Raw genomic sequence first — 18,726 nt, 5'->3', positions numbered from 1 at the left:
TTGTCTCCAGCCTTCTTCCACAGCTCTGCAACTATAGCGTTTTCTCCTGATGCTTTGTTATTCTTCAGGGACTGAATGATGTTTCTCACTTCTTCTGTTGGTTGTCTGGGACTATCTTGATAGATAAAGGAGGTTTTAGGGGACTCACAGTTGAGGAGATTCTCAAAATATTTGGAGAATATGCGGCAGTTGTCTTTGTCATTACAAACTATGTTTCCATCTGGTCCTCTGAAGTGTAAGCTGGGTGGGGCATATTTTCTAAGGTTTCGCTTGAAAGTTTGGTAAAAGTTTCTAGTATTATTCCTCTTGAAGTCTTCATTTAATTGAGCCAATCGGTCATGAGTGTACTGACGTTTAACCTGCCTGATGGTTTTGGCAGTTAGCCGGCGCTGTTCTGTGAACTTCTCCTTATTTGTTTCGGACTTCTGTGAGCTCCATCTAAGCCAAGCTACTTGTCTCTTTGCGATCGCTTGGTCGCAGTTACTTGGCCACCACTCATGTTTCTTCTGTTTCTTTAGTGGGGCAACTTCTGTTGCGGCTTTTACTAACTCATCCCTTAATTGGTCCCAGTTATTGCATTCGTGCTCTAGTGTTTGCACTCTCCGTGTAAGCATATTGCAGGTTTCCAGTTTTTCCAAGTCAAACTTATAAAGTTTGGGGTTTGAGACTTTCTTGTATTCCTAGGTATAAATCGGAACTTTATTTTTGAGAGGTACTGGTCTGAGTCCAAGTTTGCCCCTCTTAACATTCTCACATTGTAGACTTCTGTACAGGACTTTCTTGAAATGGCCAGATGATCTACTTGAAACTCTCCAAGGAGTTTATTGGGTGAAGTCCATGTCTTCTGTTTTCTTGGTAGATGCTTAAAGGCCATTGATTTAATTGCTTTACGGAGTCGCACAAGTCGTTCTCCATTTCTGTTAGTGCGCATGTGAGCTGGGTATTTCCCCTCTATATATTTATACTACCGCTCTTTACCTAACTGGGCGTTAAAATCACCCAATAATATGACTGTATTCCTCTCTGGGATCTTGCCGATAGTGTCACGAGCTCTTCCCAAAATTTGTCTGTGCCTTCAGGGTTTTCCTTGTTGTCGTTGTTAATAGGTGCATGTACATTCACAATGGTGTAGACGTTATTGGAGCATCGAAATGTTAGTAGAGACACTCCTCTGTTAGGTGAATGGAAGTCGATAACTGAATTAAGTATTTTGTTACTGACAATTATTATTTACTATTAAAATTTCGTGACAGCACTTTTCAGGAGGAGTCGGACAACATATTAATCCCCCCCACATACATCTCGTGTATTGACCACGACGAGAAAATTCGAGAAATTAGAGCCAATACAGAGGCTTACCGACAATCATTATTTCCATGCGCTATTCGCGAGTGGATGGTTCAAATGGCTCTAGGCGCTATGGGACTCAACATCTGAGGTCATCAGTCCCCTAGATTTAGAACTACTTAAACCTAACTAACCTAAGGACATCACACACATCCATGCTCGAGGCAGGATTCGAACCTGCGACCGTAGCAGCCGCATGGGTCCGGACTGAAGCGCCTACAACCGCTCTTCCACAGCGGACGGCCCGCGAGTGGAACAGGGTTGAAGGGATCAGATAGTGGTACCGAAGGTACCCTCCGTCACACACCATTAGGCGGCGTGCGGAGTATGATGTAGATGTAGATACACAGATAGAACTGCTAGAGTGCACTACAGAAGGCAACTGAGGGAAATAGACAATGACACGAACAGAAATGACATTTTTATTCAAAGATAATAATTACACTGAAGTAACCACGATTTATGATGGCCCCCTGCACATTACAAAACGGGGGACATAATTCTTAATAAGCTCGACAACGTGCGCCCATGCTGGCCGTAAGGTTGGTAAGGAATTTTTGGGGTAGGGCGTTATATTCCTCCATCAGCACGGTTGGCAATTGCTGGCTGGTAGCTGGTGCTGCGATATTTCTCCCCAACGCATCCCACGTGTTCTCGATGGGATTTAAGTCAGAGGAACGGGCAGCCCAGTCTATTCGCCGAATATGCTCTCGTTCCAAGAGCTCCTACATCTTCACACTTCGATGCGGTCGCGCATTGTCATCCATAAAAACGGAGTCAGGAGCGAATGCACTCCTGAAAAGACATACGATGTTACATTAACGTTGACCGGTCAGTGTACCACGTTCAAAGATTTGGGGTCAGTGCGCCCACGCAACATTATTCCTCCCCACACCATAACAACCGGACCATCAAAACAATCATACTCGACAATTCTGGACGTAGCCTCATATGAAGAGAGGTGGGAATCCGCAATGCACTCAGGAACATTGTCGAACATAATCGTTTCAGAGGTCCAGGTGCTCTGGTCATCGTTATTGTGACACTGTACTCCTTCGCCATGTGCGTCTCTTCAAGGGTGTATTCTGCCCTGACTTCGTTCTTATGGATGACAGTTGCGACCGCATCCAACAGCGCGGGTTGGCGAGCTCTTGGAAAGAGAGGATATTCGGCGAATGGATTAGCCTGCCCATTCTCCCGACTTAAATTCCATCGAACACGTGTGAGATGCTTGGGGAGACGCATTGCAGCGCGTCCACAGGCACCGACGTCCATCCAGCAGTTGTCAACCTCTCTAGTGGAGAAATGGAATGCCGTATCACAAGAACTCCTTACTACCTGTGTGGGCAGCATGGTAGCGTCCGCCCCCGGTAGCTGAGTGGTCAGCGCGACAGAATGTCAATCCTAAGGGCCCGGGTTCGTCGCAATTGACAAGTGCGACGTATGTGCCATGACCGACACCCTCGAGCACCGATTCACCTGCGGGAATGCCACCAACAACATATGGGAAGCGTGCCAGCAGATGGTGGCCCACATCAACAGAACGGCGCCGGGAAGCATCACAGTGGAAGCAGTCACTGCCCCAGACTGCAATCCATTTCCACGGCCCAAGCGACTGGCGACTCTCTGGATCCTCGCCATGACGGCACACGCCATCGTAGCGAGGAGGCAGACCGACCAGCTGGCCTTCCTGATGGACCTCTGGGAAGAGAACAAGACGGCCCAACAGCACAGGCGATACCGCGAGAACTTCAGAAACTTCCTGCAGGTTACACTGCAGACAGCGATCGCCAGAGTCTTCCCCAGCCTGTGACTCTCAGCACCGCCACCAGCCACCTCGCCACACTCACCACAAGAAGAAAGTGTGCAGTGATAGTGAATAAGTGCAACAAAAAAGATAAAGTGATTTTTCCTCCCTAGTGAAGTATAGTATTCTAAAGTGTTTCTTCTTAGTGAAACCAGTGATACTAAGCGCCTCTCACCAAACCTCTGTCATGCTCGCAGCCAAATCAGTGTCAAAAGTATGCCTAGTAGTACTAACAGTGTTTTTTTTTTCATTATTTGTACTATATTGTCTAGAATACTAGCATTACTTAGTGAAATGTGCAAACCACTCATAAATTTGTTTTTTTTTTTTATGATTTCCTTTACTATGTGCCGTATAAAATTTATATTGTTTACGCACACTTTCCTCTCTGCTTCCCTCATATAATACACTCCTGGAAATTGAAATAAGAACACCGTGAATTCATTGTCCCAGGAAGGGGAAACTTTATTGACACATTCCTGGGGTCAGATACATCACATGATCACATTGACAGAACCACAGGCACATAGACACAGGCAACAGAGCATGCACAATGTCGGCACTAGTACAGTGTATATCCACCTTTCGCAGCAATGCAGGCTGCTATTCTCCCATGGAGACGATCGTAGAGATGCTGGATGTAGTCCTGTGGAACGGCTTGCCATGCCATTTCCACCTGGCGCCTCAGTTGGACCAGCGTTCGTGCTGGACGTGCAGACCGCGTGAGACGACGCTTCATCCAGTCCCAAACATGCTCAATGGGGGACACATCCGGGGATCTTGCTGGCCAGGGTAGTTGACTTACACCTTCTAGAGCACGTTGGGTGGCACGGGATACATGCGGACGTGCGTTGTCCTGTTGGAACAGCAAGTTCCCTTGCCTGTCTAGAAATGGTAGAACGATGGGTTCGATGACGGTTTGGATGTACCGTGCACTATTCAGTGTCCCCTCGACGATCACCAGTGGTGTACGGCCAGTGTAAGTGATCGCTCCCCACACCACGATGCCGGGTGTTGGCCCTGTGTGCCTCGGTCGTATGCAGTCCTGATTGTGGCGCTCACCTGCACGGCGCCAAACACGCATACGACCATCTTTGGCACCAAGGCAGAAGCGACTCCCATCGCTGAAGACGACACGTCTCTATTCGTCCCTCCATTCACGCCTGTCGCGACACCACTGGAGGCAGGCTGCACGATGTTGGGGCGTGAGCGGAAGACGGCCTAACGGTGTACGGGACCGTAGCCCAGCTTCATGGAGACGGTTGCGAATGGTCCTCGCCGATACCCCAGCAGCAACAGTGTCCCTAATTTGCTGGGAAGTGGCGGTGCGGTCCCCTACGGCACTGCGTAGGATCCTACGGTCTTGGCGTGCATCCGTGCGTCGCTGCGGTCCGGTCCCAGGTCGACGGGCACGTGCACCTTCCGCCGACCACTGGCGACAACATCGATGTACTGTGGAGACCTCACGCCCCACGTGTTGAGCAATTCGGCGGTACGTCCACCCGACCTCCCGCATGCCCACTATACGCCCTCGCTCAAAGTCCGTCAACTGCACATACGGTTCACGTCCACGCTGTCGCGGCATGCTACCAGTGTTAAAGACTGCGATGGAGCTCCGTATGCCACGGCAAACTGGCTGACACTGACGGCGGCCGTGCACAAATGCTGCGCAGCTAGCGCCATTCGACGGCCAACACCGCGGTTCCTGGTGTGTCCGCTGTGCCGTGCGTGTGATCATTGCTTGTACAGCCCTCTCGCAGTGTCCGGAGCAAGTATGGTGGGTCTGACACACCGGTGTCAATGTGTTCTTTTTTCCATTTCCAGGAGTGTATGACAAATAATTTTTCTTTATTCCTCAAATTTATGTATAATCTGTAGTGTATGTAATAAGGTTTTCTTCCACTCCTGCTCCATCTATCATGCTGATGTTTTCCCTCATACTGTCCCACCTAATAGTGCAAACTAGAGGAAGAGATCAAACAAGAATGCACAATGTGGATGTGGTCTCACAAGTGCGTGATATACACAAATTTGAACTCAAAATCAATGTGTCGATGCTACATAAAAATTATTATTCCTGTCTTGCAATGTTCTACCCCCCCCCCCCCCAAAAAAAAAAGAAAAAACGACAAATCGCCATGTAAAAGGTTTCAAGGAATAACAATAAGAGAAAAACGAAGAAGAAAAGAATATACAAACGAAATACTATAAAACGACAGCAATGTTAACCAACTCTAGAAAAACAATAGGTTAATAGAATGAATTTAAAAAAAAAAAAGTATATCGTTGTTAATATATTTAAATTGATATATATGGTTACAAAAAAAAAAATCGATTCCCGGCTGGGTCAGGGATCTTCTTTGCTCAGGGGCTGGGTGTTGTGTTGTCCTAATCATCATCATTTCATCCCCATCGACGCGCAAGTCACCGAAGTGGCGTCAAATCGAAAGACTTGCAACCGGCGAACGGTCTACCCGCCGGGAGGCCCTAGTCACACGACATTTACATTTTAGCATGGTAGCACGTTGCAGAGCATGCGCTGCCGTCCGTAGCGATCTAACATCCTATTAAGAACCATGTACCGCCTTTTGTAATGTCCAGAAGACTGCCACAAAGCGGTGACTTCAGTTTAATTATTGTCTTTGAATGAAAGTGTCATTTCTGTTCGTGTCATTGCGTATTTCTTTCTGTTACGTTCCGTACTGTGCTGTACAGTTTTTCTATGTATGATTCAGATGTCATCGAGCTATGTTAATTTGGCAACGAAACATCAGCCGAGAGGTACTTTCGTCCTTAAGTTTTACACAATAAATGTAAAACACACGTAACGGAGAGTTGGATAGTTGTGCACAGCGGGTAATCACACATATTCAGTGTCTGAAGTTCGGAATGAAAATAACGACTTACGACTACTGCTGCCCTGTTCTGGTTCTTGTTAGTAATAAACAGAAACAAGAAGACAAGCACCATTTTACCTGTAGAATGCGTGAGAGTGAGGTAAATAAAACAGACCAGTTTCTTATTATTTTCATAGGCAGAAAAAAAGAAGGTAAAGTTACATTTATTACCGATTTACTTTTATCTGAATATGTTATTAAGAGCGTGTAATTCATTTTGTCGCTGCATAGTGTTTCTTTCTGAATTTAACAGTTTAACGTACAGAATCTGATCGCGCTAATATGCAGTTGCAGGATGGGGTAAAGGCGCACTGAATGAGAACTGTTGCGCACACTCGCGAAAAAGCGACTGGAAGAAGCTGAAATGAAGAAGAAAGTAAGGAGTGAAAAGAAACAACATACTGCTTTGAAGAACAAGAACGGGAAAGCACTACATGAGTGTTTTTGCTGAGAAACCCGAAAAGAGGAAAAAGAAAACCGGAGGTAAGGAGGAAATAGCAGTCTTATGGGGCATCGGATGTTTCCAGCGATTGGTATGATCATGATAACCAACTGTGCTCTGAAATCACTAACTAGACATAGTAAATAACATAATGAATTTTGTTGCCTCTGCAGAGAAGTAGGTAAAGACAAATAATTTTGTTACAGGTGTGTTGGGAGCACTGCTTGGAATCTTGCTGCATCCTCTGGAGAAATAGCCCAAGGCTATGTTTGTGATGATAGCTTATTCAAAAACTAAAAAAAAGTATTGAAGTGAAAGTGATTTTACATTCCATGTTACTGTTAAAATACATTTCAATAGTCTATTCCCTAATATAAAAAGGAGATAGTTTCAGTGATCTTAATTTTTACTCGTGTATATTAATAAACTTCCTAATGCACAATTCCCTAGCCGCTGTGGATAATTACCCCATGGGGGGGTGGGGGTGGGGGAAGCTTTCTGTGATCATTGTGATAACTGTAGTTAAAATTTCATTGTAATGTTTTTTACATTTAAATTGATCGAGTATAGTATACATCGAGAAATCGCAGCAATTTTACACGTAGTTGGTTTTAGACTGCTTATTATGACTGTCTCAAAAAATAATTTTTGCTTAAGTGCACACTATTGCTCTCCACTCTGTCCCCTACACACGCCCAAACACCCACCCACACCCACCCACACACACACACACACACACACACATATATATATATATATATATATATATATATATATATATATATATATGGAGTGCTGCTTGATCTCATCTTCCATCATCAGTTTTCTGCTCTTTTAAAAGATCCTTATTGTCTCCAAGTTTTGCGGTTGATCGTTCCCTCCATCAGGCTGTTGCATTTATATTCAGTGGGGAAGTTCATTAAAAACACACCCTACTTAAAAGATGCACCCAATCCACAGTTTTGTACCATGCTTTACTTGAAATTAACACATTTACTTTAAAGTTCCAAAATTTGAAAAATTAATTTAAAAAATAATGTATGTGCCTTTTTTTTCAGAACTATTCAATAGATTTCTACAAAATTTTCTCTGGTTTATCTCTTTGCATACAGGAAGTTTCTCCCATAAGGTTTTTTCGAATATATCGAATAGGAGAATTTTAATAATTGCTAATTGCAATTCGGTTAGTGTATATAAAATTCAAACAACATTCCAAGCACTTAGCTCACTACTTCGTTTTCAAAATTTCAAAATATACGTTTGAGACGACATTTATTGGTTTTATAAAAATTCTAACCTTCGCAGATTCTGGGAAAATAACACATAAACTTTAAAAAACATAATTTTCAGGAAATGCAATATTAAGTTAAACCTAATGGTTTTTTTTCCTGATGTCATTTCTTCAGAAGGCCTCAGATTTGTACTCAGGGTCCTCTTTCCCTTCAAGGCTTCTCTTCGGGTTTCGTGTTTTCTGATTTCTTTCCTTTACAGCTGCAGAGAAGTGATGTTAATCTATTTTTTTCAAGATGTCTTGCGTGTAATTTTCTGTCTTAAGGCCCATTCTCTCTAATACCTTCGTCCTCCCTACGTTTCCGTCTCCAAATGAAAGAACTGTATCATAAGTTGCAATTCTGACAACTGTAGCAGAAGAAAATAAGGTTTTAGGGCATCGTTTCCATAGGAGTGAATTTAGAGACTCATCTGTATTTTGGGTTTTGACATAAACACACTTTTTTAGAAGTTCAGGGTCGGCCATAAACCTGTAAGTGGGCTTGACAACATCCAGGACACAATTTGAGAGCCTCTCCCTGTGAATATAGGGGCTGTTATCCATCTAAGCCTGTAGATATTTACACCAGCTAATGTGGCACAGATGATGAATGGGATGTTTATTCGTTGACATCATGTGGAAATATGTAGCCAATACAGCACTTTTCGTGTCACTTAACTGGATAGGTTCTGTCTGATACCCTTGCCATAATACACTTGAAGAGTGTCTATCTTTTTCTTTGTGAGTCTGTTGGGTCCACCAGTGCCTTTTCCATCTCCAACGGAACAGAGTCACAGATGATGTGTAAAACCAAAGAGTATATATCACAGCCTTCTAAATGTATGCCATGCAAGACTGCTTGGAAATAATCCACGAAATCGTTGTTCACCGAGCTAGTATTGAAGTGTTGCTTCAAAAAAAGACAGTGGCAGGAGGGTCGCGCTACACGTTAAATTATTTTTCAGGCATTTCGTTTGTGATCTCATCATTGATACTTTGGGAACTTATTGTCCAAGAGTTTTACTAATAAATAAAATGTAAATTGAAAATTGCATTTTCGGATCAATTGCATGAACGTCTTCACAAGCAGATCGTCCAGGACCAAAATCTTCTTTCTTTCTACCTTGCCTTCTCTTGTCCTCCACATAGTCTTCTAAAACAGGTTTTAGATTATTTCGCGCTTTCTCAGTGGATGTTCAATCCAACATTTTTTCCTATCTTCGTGTAAATTCCATAACTGACTTTCTTAATCCAGATGGAAATCAAAATATGATACCATATATATATTACAAACGAAAAGCAAAGATGAAAATGTTACACAACTAGTAATTTCAAAATTTTTATGACAATGCTTGATGTAAATAAGAAGTCAGAAAAACAATATTCCGAAAATTTACTACACTCAGACAAATAATAGAATAAGAATATGCAAGGATAAAAAACTTTAAAAAATTGGCTCTAGTATCTTTCTCCTTCTTAGATGCGCTTAAATCCTGCGTTGTATATTCAGTCATTTTCTTCATATCTACCAACATTTTTATTCAAAATTTTGATGAGAGTGGGTCCACATTGTTTATGTAATTGTAAATCTAGTCATTCTGCTCATGTTTGTTGAAAACATTAATGGCGAAATCAATTTAGACATTTTCAGGCTTACTGGAAATAACAGAATTTCGAAATTGCAATCGTAACAAATGTATTTAGCAAGCATAAGCGGAATGACTGTATTCATCAATTGTTTTATTGACTGAGATGCAGTAGAACGGTAACATAGAGAGCCTGCTGCGACTCTTTTGGAATGAATGAATGAGACACTAAACCATCAATGTCTGTTCAACCTTTAGAAGTTCCTTGTTTTCCAAACACCAATGAAATTCCTCGTATTTCCTGGATGAAAAGAAACTTTCTGCTGAGCGACAGCTGTCTCTCCCAATGACTGCATCGCTCGAGGACTACTGTCATAACAGTCGTGCCACTAATTACCAATTTTCAAAACGTGCAGGGATTCGAATTTCGTCGCTTGAAACTAAGTACATGACTGATTATGCCGTCATACTCTTTTGGCAACAGCACGTGCTATTATTTCTTGCCAGTTTTCTTCATTGTTCAAAAACATCGATCGCTGGGAGGAAAGAAATAGCCTCTTCATCAAGCGTATTAATGAAGCTACGCAACTAAAACTTTCCCATCTCTTTCTCCACTTCAACCAAACCATTCTCAAACAAGCCACACAGTAACCTGTGTCTTATCCAAAGTCACTCTGAAGCAAGAGGACATTAAAACCTAACCTGTTGTTATCGGCAAGCTTCCCATTAGCATATGCCAGCTGTCTCCTGCCTCCCCAAAAGCGAACCAGTATTTCCGCCGCAATGTCGACACTGACCATGCTCTCCTCATCCCTGTATATTTCCTGTTCTCTTTTCCTCTAGCTCGTGTGATAGCTTCACCCTAAGAGTATTGTTTTCTGTCTTTTGTCCAGACCACTCATCTCTGCTCCATATTTGATTCCTTCTGTACTGCTGCCAAATATTTCATTTAATACGGTATGTCATTTCTCACATTCGTCATAAACATAATGTAGTGTGAGTCTTATTACACTTACGTCTACATCTGCATGACTACTCACCAGATCAGACTTACGTGCCTGGCAGAGGGTTCATCGAACCACTTTCACACTATTTCTCTATCGTTCCACTCTCGAACAGGGCACAGGAAAACGAACACTTAAATCTCTCCGTGCGATCTCTGATTTCTCTTATTTTATTAAAAAGATCGTTTCTTCCTGTGTAGGAGGGTGTCAAAAAACACAACATTAACACATTACTGAAATACCATATCTTCATTATTATGTTTATTATTACCATTATCATTCTTCACTGTGTCTACGGTAACAATAACTCCCAAAGGGTATCTGGCTGGATGTCATACAGAGCCCAAAGTTTCGAACCCTGCCAGTTGAAATAAATACATAAATAAATAATAATTAATCAAGAAGAATGACGAAAGATTTAGGTCGTATCCTTTTCTTGTTTAAACGGTTCTCGCCATTCTGTAGCTGAACTCGAACTCTACAGACAAACTTTCATATTTGTTGAGAGTCATTTTCTGGATATTTTGAGATAAGAGACCCGTGCTCGTCACACAGTAATAATGTAATTACAATTTCTTCCGTTCATTACCCTAGTTACCTCTGTTTCTGTGATAACAATGATCACAGTAGTGAAGAACCCTGTAACATGCAGTGACCAAAACGTACAATGCAAAACACAGAGTAAGCCAACAACACTCGGGGGCAAAATAACTGTGATGTCGCCGCCTCTGCCGCTGCAGGAACAACTCGACATAGAATAGTTCTGCCGCTCTGCATTGCATTCACTGCATATCTGTCAACTCTTCTTCAGTAAAACTATCCTCGCTGGTGTACATCGAGTTAACGTGCAACTAACACTGCCGGGAAAACAAACCCGACACTGTACCGAACAGTACTGAATGCAAGCATGACGGCGACGAATAAAGCGGGTATTACTCTTGCCAAGCGTAAGTACTATGAACGAACATAACGATGACATATTTCTTTAAATGTAGGTAAATATGGGGTACTGCATGTAAGGAAAGAGAATGAACCTAATACTAACCGATTAACTTATTACTGGTGAACATCTTGCGCCCGTCACATTGTATAAGTATTTAGGAGTAATACTAAAAGACGAAACTAGATGGGACGAACACGTAACATCAAATTACACGAAGTCAAGTGGAAGATTTAATTTATCGGAAGAGTTCTAGGAAAATCTACGCATCTGTACAGGAAACGGCATACACAATGCAGGTGCGACATTATACAGGGTGTTTCACAATTCATGTTACACATTATAGAGGTTGTAGGGGGGTCTTAGTAGATCAAGTTTTACGTAGGAACCCATGTCTGGAAACGTCATCCAACAACGCTTGAGAGCGTCAAAGCTACAGACGCCGGAGCCTGTAAATGTATGTATAGACAGAGTGATTTCGTGATGATGTTACAGACTTCCTAGGACGATGTAGAAGGATAAATGTATAAATTTTAGGTACGGTTCCCTGTACCGGAAGGGAACGAATCGAAAGTTGTAAGCGAAGACCGTTCTGTCACCTTTAAATGTGGAATACATGTACCGGTACTGTTATTGCTAAGATTGTAGGGTAGGCAACGTTCAGAGGTAGTAGTAGGGGCTAAAACAAGAAAATATGTCTAGTAAACATGGACTCTAAAATGCATACCTTAAGAGGTATGAGCACTTGTTCAATATAGGTGATGTGTTTTACGTTAGAGACGATGAACGATTGCTCACAGCTAAGCAGGTATACATTTTAGAGCACATGTTTACTGAACATTGCCGGCCGAAGTGGCCGCGCGGTTCTGGCGCTGCAGTCTGGAACCGCGAGACCGCTACGGTCGCAGGTTCGAATCCTGCCTCGGGCATGGATGTGTGTGATGTCCTTAGGTTAATTAGGTTTAACTAGTTCTAAGTTCTAGGGGACTAATGACCTCAGTAGTTGAGTCCCATAGTGCTCAGAGCCATTTGAACCATTTTACTGAACATTTTTCCTTGTTTTGGCCTATACTACCACTTCTGAAAGTTATCTTCCCTACAGTCTTGGCAACAACACTACCAGTACACCTATTCCACTACTAGAGGTATCAGAACAGTTTTCGCTTATGACTTTCGTTTCCGATACAGGACCCTAACCTCAAATTGATACATTTATACTTCACAGTTATCCTAAAAATTTTGTAGCGTCATCGCAGGATCCACCTGTATACACATAGATAGACAGGCGCTGCCGCCTATAACTTTGATGCTCTGTAGCGTCGTTGGATGATCTCGATCTACTACGTCCACTCTACAACCTCTATAAGTCTGCAACATGAACTTTGAAACAACTTTAAGAGTACTGTTCCACTGTTTGGAGCCCTTATCAAGTATAATGACACCAGACATCGAATGAATACAGAGACGAGTTGCTAGGATCTTAACAGATTGGTTTAGTTTACACGAAAATGTATTCGAAGAAGTTTATGCAACTGTTCCGCAGCCGCCATCGCATATCTCGCATAGGGATTGTGAGATTAAGATATGAGAGATTAAGTTACGAGTATAGGGATACAGACAGTATTTTCCCCTCGCATCAATATGCGAATGGAATGGGAAAGAAAATCAATAATACACTACTGGCCATTAAAATTGCTAGACCAAGAAGAAATGCAGATGATAAACCGGTATTCTTTGGTCAAATATATTATACTAGAACTGACATGCGATTACATTTTCACACAATTTGGGTGCATAGATCCTGAGAAATCAGTACCCAGAGCAACCACCTCCGGCCGTAATAACGGCCTTGATATGCCTGGGCATTGAGTCAAACAGAGCTTGGATGGCGTGTACAGGTACAGCTGGTGCCATGCAGCTTCAACACGATACCACAGTGACTGGCGTACTGTGACGAGCCAGTTGCTCGGCCACCATTGACCAGACGTTTCCACTTGGTGAGAGATCTGGAGAATGTGCTGGCCAGGCAGTAGTCGAACATTTTCTGTATCCAGAAAGGCCCGTACAGGACCTGCGACATGCGGTGGTGCATTATCCTGCTTAAATGTAGGGTTTCACAGGGATCGAATGAAGGGTAGAGCCACGGGTCGTAACACGTCTGAAATGTAGCGTCCACTGTTCAAAGTGCCGTCAATGCGAACAAGAGGTGACCGAGACGTGTAACCAATGGCACGGCATACCACCACGCCGGGTGATACGCCAGTATGGCGATGACGAATACACGCTTCCAATGTGCGTTCACCGCGATGTCGCCAAACACGGATGCGACCATCATGATGCTGTAAACAGAGCCTGGATTCATCCGAAAAAATGACGTTTTGCCATTCGTGCACCCAGGTTCGTCGTTGAGTACACCATCGCAGGCGCTCCTGTCTGTGATGCAGCGTCAAGGGTGACCGCAGCCATGGTCTGCGAGCTAATAGTCCATGCTGCTGCAAATGTCGTCGAACTGTTCGAGCAGATGGTTGTTGTTGTATAGCTCGAGAAGGCCGAAATGCACGCGTTAAACTCAAGCAGGCTGGCGTGAGGTATCGTTCTTGATGAGACGTGCTTCATCCGATAACTATCAATTGCTATGGCGCCTTGCTAGGTCGTAGCCATTGACTTAGCTGAAGGCTATTCTAACTATCTTCTCTGCAAATAAACGAGGCTTCGTCAGTGTTGCATCGCTAGCTAAGTCGTCCGTACAACTGGGGCGAGTGCTAGCAAGTCTCTCTAGACCTGCCGTGTGGCGGCGCTCGGTCTGCAATTACTGACAGTGGCGACACGCGGGTCCGACGTATACTAATGGACCGCGGCCGAATTAAAAGCTACCACCTAGCAAGTGTGGTGTCTGGCGGTGACACCACAGTTGTTGTCTTGCAAACGTCCCCATCTGTTGTCTCCGGGATCGAGACATGTCTGCACGATCCGTTACAGCCATGCGGATAACATGCCTGTCATCTCGACTGTTAGTGATACGAGGCCGTTGGGATCCAGCACGGCGTTCCGTATTTTACCCTCCCGAACCCACCCAGTCCATATTCTGCTAACACTCATTGGATCTCGACCAACGCGAGCAGCAATGTCGCGATACGATAAACCGCAATCGCGATAGGCTACTATCCGACCTTTATCAAAGTCGGAAACGTGGTGGTACGCATTTCTCCTCCTTACACGAGGCATCACAGCAACGTTTCACCAGGCAACGCCGGTCAACTGCTGTTTGTGTATGAGAAATCGGTTGGAAACTTTCCTCGTGTCAGCACGTTGTAGGTGTCGCCACCGGCGCCAGCCTTGTGTGAATGCTCTGAAAAGCTATTCATTTGCATATCACAGCATCTTCTTCCTGTCGGTTAAATTTCGCGTCTGTAGCACGTCATCTTCGTGGTGTAACAATTTTAATGGCCAGTAGTGTATTATGGTAGTAAGATTTATCCATACACTGGACAGTGATTTGAGGTATGTATGTATGTATGTGTGTGTGTGTGTGTGTGTGTGTGTGTGTGTGTGTGTGAGAGAGAGAGAGAGGAAAATGTGTTGCCGAGTATTCAACGGAAACATCCCAACATTCGCCTTAACTGATTTCTGGAATAGTCTGTAGGCTGCGGTTTGTTGCGCGCATCTATCGATAGTCCACCGTTAACGTCGCGTTGGTTTGTTTGGTGTGCGCTCGGGTCGCAAATCCAGATTGTGCGGATCCCTCGATAGAGATAAAAGTGGAAGGGAGATTAATTTCTAACATCCAATTGACAACGAAATCATTAGAGACGGCGCACAAGCTCGGATTATGGAAGGATGGGGATGCACGACCGAGTCGTTTCAAAGAAACCATCCCGCCATTTGTCTGGAGGTATTTAGAGAAATCACGAAAAATTTAAATCTGGATGGCCGTACAAGGATCTGAACCATTGCCCTGCCGAATTCAATTGAGAGAGATCGAGAAGCTTGCCTCGCTCGTTGCAGCGCGGAGAAGAACGTAATGTTAAAAAGGTTTATTTAAGCAGTCAAAGGCAAGTAATTGCTGGTGAGTGTACTTATGTTCCGCGTAATAATGCAAACGATACATTTGTACTTAAAGTGTAAGACAAGGGTGAAATATGCTGCTGGCGCATACTTCAATCACCACGTGCACCACCAAGAAGGCCGCCGAGTTTAACCTCTCAGACTCAAGTGTCACGAATTCGTAACATACCAATGCTGTGCTAGTAACTGGAAAGTTAACTGTTTTTCAATGCCAGTGTCGGTAGATGCTGATTCTTCATGTAGCTACCAACGATTCTACATTCTCCTGAGTGTTTCGGGTGCCTCTAAAAGCACCACGATTTTTGATTGTTATATTTCACCTAGAAATTTATTAAGGTATTGAGGGGTTAACGTACCAATACGACAGACGGATCGCCATCAAAAGTGGCGCATGCCCTCACTTCATTCGACACTGCGGCATAGAGGTTTGGCATTTAATCCAAATCAATGACGCAAAGACTGGTGATCCGCAACTGTACGCTATCATCTTCCCTCCCCCCGTCGGCCAATACCAGCAGTGAAAATTTTATCAAACACCTGGATACGAACCGATTTAACTTCGAGTCGAGTGCTACGGAAGTGAATGTAAGATTTAATGTCGATGAGATTAAACAAATATAAATAACTGAAATCATTGAGGTATTCGGCACGATTTATTAACATCTCTATCAACACTTATCAGAAGTATCGGGACACCAGTAAGTGGACATCAATATTGCGTCCACCCTTCGCCTTTGTGACAACGTCACGTCTGCTGGGGACACTTTCAATAAGGTGATGATGATGATAACGATTTCGGATTGTGTGCTGCTCAACGGCGTGCTTATCAGCACCCGTACCAATTCCCAATCTTTTCACTGTCCAGTCTCACTATTGTCCCGAATGATGATGACGGTGATGATGAAATAATGAGGATAACACAGGCACCCAGTCTCCGGGCGGGGAAAAGTCCCCGACGCGATCGGGAATCGAACCCGGGACCCTGTGATCGAGAGGCAGCGACGCTAACCACTGGGCCACGAGTTGCGGACTTCAGTAAGATGTCTGAATGTCTGCAGAGGAACCGAAGCTCATTATTCCTCTAGAGCCGAAATCAGAGGAAGTGGCGATGTTGGACACTGGTGTCTAAAGCAAAGTTGACATCTTATTTCAGACGTGTTCCACTGTGTTCAGGTTGGGCCTTTGCACAGAGTAGCACATTTCTGGAATGTTATTGTCTACACACCATTACATCGCAACTGCTGCTTTATGACAGAGTGCACTGTAATGCTGATAAAAACAATCATAATCTCCAAACTGTTCCTCTACTGTACACATTACACAACGCTATAAAGTGTGTTTGTATCCTTATGAATTTGGTCTTTTCTTAAGCACAATAAGGGCGCTACACCACAATCATGAGAAGCACCTCCATACTGTACAATCACCTCCTCTGTACTTCACATTGCGATGAGGCATGATGGCATGTAATGTTCTCCAGGCATTCGCCAAACCCATCGGACTGCCACATGGTATAGTGTGATTCATCATTCCAAATCTCTCATTTCCAGTTATCCACTATCCAGTACCGTCGCCCCTTACACCACCTCAAGCGTCGCTTAGCGTTGACCATTGCACCCCATTCTTATTAAGACCCCACGCACAGTACATGCGGTAATTTCGCTGCGGATAGCACTTTGGAACTCACGAGTGATTTCTTCCGCTGATTTCAAGCGATTTTTTTACAGTAACCCACTGCAATGTTCGACGGTCGCTGTTAGTCAGTACTTGGGTGTGCCTGGTCAGTGTTTAGTTGTGGTTATTCTGTCACTTTTCCACTTAAATATCACATCACCAACTGTCCAGTTTGGCCTCTTCAGAAGGGTTGAAATGTCCGTGATGGATTTGTAACTCATGTAGCGCCCAACGACTAATCGACGTTCGAAGTCACTGAGCTCTCTCGATAGACGCATTCAACTGTTACTGATTCTCTACTGTAACACTGTACTCCACACCTTCTTCTACACTTGCGGGTCCACCTCTCATGGCATCAGACTTCTATTCCGCGTTAGCCAGGAATATCCTGATACTTCTGATAAAAGTGTGTACAGCTGTTGAAGAAGGGACGAAAGTTCAGAGACTCAGATACATATAGAAATCCCTGTTTCAGTTACAGAATATATACTGCAACTACACTGCCGGAAAAAATTAATACATCCTTTTATAGGATTCCATTTCACTCAAGATTTATTATTGCAGCAATGCATATGTATACATGAAATGACTGCATTTACAGATCAATAGAGCAAGCAGTTCCGTGGTACCAGGTATCGATCCACTTTGAAATACAATTAATAATATGTGGTGTAGCCTCCACAGGCGGAAATCCAGGCGCTGACTGGGGTCCAGTCAATCGTACGGATTGCGAATACTGACCTGGGATACATTATGCCACGTCTGCTCTACATGCTCATGCAATTCTGTAAGAGTTGTTGGTTGACGAGTCGCACAAGTCCCATCATATCCCACTCTTGTTCGACTAGATACAAGTCCGGAGATCGTGCTGCCTAGGGAAGTTGCTGCACGTCTTGCAGAGCGCATTGAGTTTCACGGGCGGTGTGTGGGCGAGTATTATCCTGTTGGAACAGCACATCACCTTCCTGTTGCAAAAATGGCAAAATTATGAGTCTAAGAACATTGTGCATGTACCGAGCGCTGGTTAGCGTCCCCCTCCGCCCCTCCCTCACAGAAACACCAAATGGGAACGAGAGTTGCAGCTTTTCGCTCACCACACCATAAGGCCTGGGCTGGGGTCTATGTGTCTTGGACGAATCCCCTCTACGAGATAGTTCTCACCAGATCTGCGCCGTACGCGCAAACGACCACCACTTGGGTGCAGGGAGAGTCTGCTTTCATCGATGAAGACCACGACGCGCCATTCCATCTTTCGAGTGATCCTGTAACGGCATCAGGCGAGGCGTGCACGTCAATGCTGTGGCGTGAATGGAAGACAGGATAGAGGTGTGCGTGTCCATAGTTCCACTGCTAATAACCAGTTCGCAACAGCGTGTTGACACCTCTGGGATCGCCGGCCGCGGTGGTCTAGCGGTTCTGGCGCTGCAGTCCGGAACCGCGAGACTGCTACGGTCGCAGGTTCGAATCCTGCCTCGGGCATGGGTGTGTGTGATGTCCTTTGGTTAGTTAGGTTTAAGTAGTTCTAAGTTCTAGGGGACTTATGACCTAAGATGTTGAGTCCCATAGTGCCCAGAGCCATTTGAACACCTCTGGGATCACATGGCCTCTTATCTGTGCCGTGGCAGCTGTACGATCTGCCACAGCTGTCCTTACAACGCGGTGATCCTCGTGGGCGTCTGTGCTGCGTGGACGTG

The sequence above is a fragment of the Schistocerca americana genome, chromosome X (genome assembly GCF_021461395.2).
Source record: "Schistocerca americana isolate TAMUIC-IGC-003095 chromosome X, iqSchAmer2.1, whole genome shotgun sequence".
Classification (NCBI taxonomy): Eukaryota; Metazoa; Arthropoda; class Insecta; order Orthoptera; family Acrididae; genus Schistocerca; species Schistocerca americana.
This window is presented reverse-complemented; position numbering follows the sequence as displayed.